This window comes from Lupinus angustifolius, chromosome LG20 (genome assembly GCF_001865875.1).
Source record: "Lupinus angustifolius cultivar Tanjil chromosome LG20, LupAngTanjil_v1.0, whole genome shotgun sequence".
NCBI classification, from domain to species: domain Eukaryota; kingdom Viridiplantae; phylum Streptophyta; class Magnoliopsida; order Fabales; family Fabaceae; genus Lupinus; species Lupinus angustifolius.
This window is the reverse complement of record NC_032028.1, coordinates 18,529,331-18,535,115: the sequence shown is the minus strand read 5'-3', so window position 1 is coordinate 18,535,115 and position 5,785 is coordinate 18,529,331.

The window sequence follows — 5,785 nt, the reverse complement described above, 5'->3', positions numbered from 1 at the left end:
TTTATGTCATACCTGATTGTTGTGCCTCGAACTCAGGATTTGTGTGCAAATTCTTCTCCCCCTCCTCCAACGGGTAGGCATTAGAATAAAATTCTCTGACCACCTCAGGGTCGAATTTATCATTTGGAGATGCTAATATCCACCATCCTAGCTCATCTAGCGGGCTAGTAATCTTTGGATACTCATTTGGTTGTAGTTGGACCCGCAGTTCTGCTACAAACATCCAGTGGAGGAGAATCAGAAACCTCTCCTCCCTTTCCTTGGAGGTGAACTTCAGTGGTCTAAATAGAGCTAAAGTGAATCTTCTCTTTGTTTTCTTGGGAGGAGGGGGATCTTTCTGTGCCACTGTATTTCTTCTCATCATGAATGATGAAGCTTGAGTGAGTATGTGCAAGATGAAGTTGGCTTGGAGCTCTTGAGGGATATTTTTGTCTCCTTATCTTTTGATTTTGAAAGGGGGAAATGAAGGGTTTGAACCCCAATCCCCATTTTTAAAAATTGAGCTCGTGCCCTCTCGCTTGAGTGAGGGACTCTTGCTTGAGCGAGAGAATAAGAAATTTGGGCCTGATACCCTCGCTTGAGCGAGACAGACCCATTGAGTCAGGCCTAGTGACTCAGGGTCTTCAGCTTGATATCCTCGCCTGAACGAGGATCACACAGTGGGTGTTCCTTTTTTTCAAACACAAATTACAACTTGAAAGAAATAAAACTGGATTGCCTTCTAGGTAGCGTTTGTTTAACGTTATTAGCTCGACGCTTGTTAGTTTAAACACTTAACAAGTTGATGATTTTGGTGAGCCGCTCGACGTCACCACTCAAGTAAGATTTCAATCTTTGGCCATTGACTATCCAACTTCTCTAAGATTCTGGATCTTCTAGCTCGATTTCCCCATGCGATTTGACTTCCTTAACTAGGAAGGGTCCTAACCATTTGGACTTGAATTTTCCCGGAAATAGTTTCATCCAGGAGTTAAACAGCAACACACTCTGACCTAGCCAAAAATCATTTTTCGAATCTTTCGGTCGTGGTACATTTTCACTTTTTCCTTGTACAACTTGGAGGACTCATATGCAGTGAGTCTCATATCCTCCAATTTTTGCAACTGTAGCTTTCTTTTCTCACCAACTACCTTCTGATCCATTTTGAAGAATTTCAATGCCCAATATGCTTTATGTTCAAGCTCCACCAGGAGATGACATGCCCTTCCATAAACCAGTTGATAAGGAGATAGACCAGTGGGTGCCTTGAATGATGTTCTATAAGCCCATAGTGCAACATCTAGTCGGAGAGACCAATCCTTTCTTGAGGTTGAGACAGTCTTCTCAAGGATTCTTTTGATCTCTCTGTTGGATATATCCGCTTGTCCATTTGTCTATGGATGGTAAGGAGATGCCACCTTGTGCCGGACTCCATAATGTTGAAGGGCCTTCTTAAGTTGTGAATTGCAGAAGTGTGAACTTCCATCACTAATAAGAACCTGAGGTGTGCCAAACCAATTGAATATATTTCTCTTCAAGAATGTCACTAAAGTTTTGGCATCATCCCTTGGTGCAGTTATAGCTTCAACCCACCTGGACACATAATCCACCGCCACACGTATGTATAAATGTGAGTGTGATGGTGGAAATGATCTCATAAAGTCTATTCTCCAACAATCAAAAAGCTCAATCTCTTGAATATTGGACAGCGACATTTCATTTCTCTTAGAGATCACGCCTAATCTCTGTCAATTATCACATTGTTGAGCAAAGTGATGTGCATCATCAAACACTGCATGCCAATAGAAACCAGATTGGAGGACTTTGGCAGTTGTCATATCTCCACTGAAGTGTCCTCCATATGGCGAACTGTGACAATGCCATAGAATACTTTTGGCTTCTACTGATGAAACACACCGCCTCAACAATCCAAAAGACCCAATCTTGAAAATATGAGGGTCATCCCAAACATACTGACAAAAGTCTCTTAAGAATTTCTTCTTTTGATGCCAATTGAACTCATCGGGGATCACCCTTGCAGCTTTGAAATTGACCATATCAGCAAACCATGACCTTTCTTGAATCATGAGAAGTTTCTCATCTGGAAACTCCTCCACCACTTCAGTTTCTTTTACTGTCACCTCTTGATTGACCAACCTTGATAGGTGATCTACCACACAATTTTCGCTCCATTTCTTATCTTTGATCTCCAAATCAAATTCATGCAACAATAACACCCATCGCAAGAATCTTGGTTTTGAATCCGATTTGGTTGGAAAATATTTAATAGCAGCATGATCAATAAGAATAATGACCTTGGATCTAATCAAGTAAGATCTAAACTTTTCCGAAGCATACACAATTGCTAGCAATTCTTTCTCTGGTGTGGCATAGTTGATTTGTGCCTCATTTTGTACTTTGCTAGCATAATGTATGGCATGGAAAACCTTAGATTTCTTTATCCAAGTACCGCCCCAACAACATAATCAATGGTATCACACATTAGCTCAAAGTCTAAGTGTCAGTCGGGAGCTACTATGACAGGAGCAAAAATGAGTTTTTGTTTTAGAGTTTCAAAAGTTTTTACACACTCATCATCAAATTGAAAAATAGTATCTTTGTTAAGTAGATTACTGAGTGGTTTTGCAATTTTAGAAAAGTCCTTTATGGAACGTCTATAAAAACCTGCATGGCCAAGGAAACTTCTGATTTCCTTGACATTGAGTGGTGGTGGAAACTCCTTGATGACCTCAACTTTTGCTTTGTCAACTTCAATACTCCGGGAAGATATCTTGTGTCCCAGGACCACTCTCTCAGTCACCATGAAGTGACACTTCTCCTAATTCAAAACCAAATTGGTTTCAACACATCGCTTCAGTATGATATCCAGATTTGCCAAGCAACTATCAAATGATGACCCAAAAACTATGAAGTCATCCATAAACACCTCAATACAGTGCTCTACCAGATCATAATAAATAGCTAACATGTGTAACAACTCGAAAATTACTCTAACAATATTGGCCAAAAATGGGTAAAAAAAAATTTATGTAAAACTTTTTCATTTACATTTGACTCATTTTGGGGACATCATGTTAAGTAACCTAAATTGTGGAAAAGACAACAATCGTTACCTAATGGTAACTACACTCCACTTAATATATCATGGAATAATTCTTTATTGGAAACAACTGAAAATGTTTATGCAAAAACAAAGCGGAATAAATCCTTGTCCAAACTGAAAATACACACAATAGACTGATTTATTCAAAACATCAAAAGTACCCTACATAGATACCCGCCTCAAGGGAAACTAGAAATGGAAATGACTACAAGTGACTAGCTTTGGTGTTAAAGGGTGTACTAGAACACTCATTGGGGTCCTCCCCCGTCTCAGAATTGTAGAAGAGGTTCACCACCTCTATGGAGTCCTCTATACAGACTAACTCCACACAATTCTCCTCTTCGGCTTCCATCTCCTCCTCTTCATCCTCCATCTCCTCTTCCGGGTCATTGGATGCACCATGCGACCTACTTCCCGCTCCCGCGTCTGCCTGAAGACCGGGAAGCGTCCGTCGAGCAGCTCTCCTCCGTGGTAGGGAATTGAGCAAGTCATCCCAACTCCGTCTCCTAGTAGATGGTCTCGCAACAACGGGTCCGTGAGGAATCACAGACGGAATGGATGGTACAACATGTGCAAATCTCCGAGCATGTAAAATGAAAGATGCCTCCAAGTTTGCATGATGTGAAGGGAAACACGTAGTAGAGTCATCACAAACCATCTCCAGCTTTAAGGCAAAAGGGCATGTGTAGGTTTATCGGTGTCTGTCACTGCTCCATGTCCCCTCCTAGGACATCAAGAATCAGTAGCTCCGAATCCTTGCGGTACAGTCCATTTGAATGAGAACGCGAACCGAAGAAAAACAGAAAGAAAAGAGTGTAAGACATCTAATTAATATTATTCATTGACGACATAGAATTACACAGAATCCAGATAGGGACGCATAATATACACAATATATATCTCATACATAAATGCACAATGATGAATGATATTATAACAAAGATCATGAGGATCAATATCCATGATCTCAATGTATGAATGTTATGCTTATGATGTGAACCCAAATGAGACAAAATTGGATCATGATGAACTAAGAGGCATTGGTGGTCTCATGACAAGGTCAAGGACCAAAAGAGCACAAAATGCACTAGGACTACTCATGAAAGGCATCAAGGAGAATGCTCCACGTTCAATTCAAGGGAGTCATCACTTCATTCATTATGTGACTTTGCATATTGGCTGGAATGGAGAAAATAATTCCCAAACAGCTAAATTGGGCCAAGGTCGTGTCCAAGGCATGGCTAGGACATCTTTAATGTGTCCTAATTGTTTTTACTAGTTCTAACTTACTTTTATTTATTTGAATTCAAAATAGAGGATGCCTTAAACTCGTGGGGACCATAACATTAACTTCATTCAACATCATTAAAAGCTGGAGAGAGGTTGTACTTAATGCACAATATTGGGAACTCAAGCATGATAAATGAGGGTGTGAGTTTCGTGCACTCCCTTAATGCATCCAAATGGGGAACTCCATATTGATAAATGAAGAATATGATTTTCGTGCAAAGCCTCCACCCACTTAATACAACCGAATGGGGAACTCAAGCATGATAAATGAGGGTGTGAGTTTCGTGCACTCACTTAATGCATCCAAATGGGGAACTCCAGATTGATAAATGAAGATTATAATTTTCGTGCAAAGCCTACACTCAATTAATACATCCGAATGGGGAACTCAAGAATGATTAATTAGGGATGTGATTTTCGTGCAAGTTCTCTTCTCAATTAATTCATATGAATGGGGAACTCAAGCTTGATAAATATGGGTGTAAGTTTCGTGCAAAGCATCTGTCGCGACCCGATTTTCGGTTGGAAGACCGGCTCTACGACTTGGGAGGAGACGAACTCGATTTCTACCTCTCCCGATTGATTTGGAGTCGCCACTACGTTTTTTGCGGTTAAAACGTAGAAAACTCTATAGTAAGCCCAATTAGGATAATATGGTCTTTAAGCAGAGATTCTGAGCTCGGGAGTCGATTACGGATCGGGGAAGGTATTAGCACCCCGTCCGCCCGTATTAAAACGGTACCCTCGCTAATAACATGGACTTTTATACCCTTAAGAATTATTTATTTAGAATTAGTTATTTTTTATTATTGAGCCTGACAATATTGACTTTGGTCCTACGTACCCCTATTAAGGGGATCAAGGCTTACGTAGTTCTAGTTCAAAAAATGTTTAGCTACTTTGATTAGTTATTATTGATTTGGAAAATACCGATAGGTTTTAGAAGTATTAGTTTATTGAATTGGTTAATTTGAATTGTGTTCAAAATATGTAAGTGTTTCGATTCAATGAGACCAATAGTTTTAGAGACGGTATTGGTCATAGACCTTCTTCCCATTTTCAGAGGCCATGACCTCACTATAAAATCTCATGAAATTTATTTGGTAAAATAGTTTTTAACTATTTATATAGAATTAATAGTTTAGAGACGGCGTTGGTTGTAGACCTTCTTCTCATTTATGGAGAAGTTACAGACAACTCGAACCATAACCTTACTATAAGAATTCCTTAATTAATTTGATAATATAATTTTTAATTTTTTATGCGTATAGAATTTAATGATAAAATAGCTTTTAATTATGAACATATATGCAATTAATAGTTTAGAGATAGTGTTGGTCGTAGACCTTCTTCTCATTTTTTGGAGAAGTTAGAGACGACTCGAACCATAAC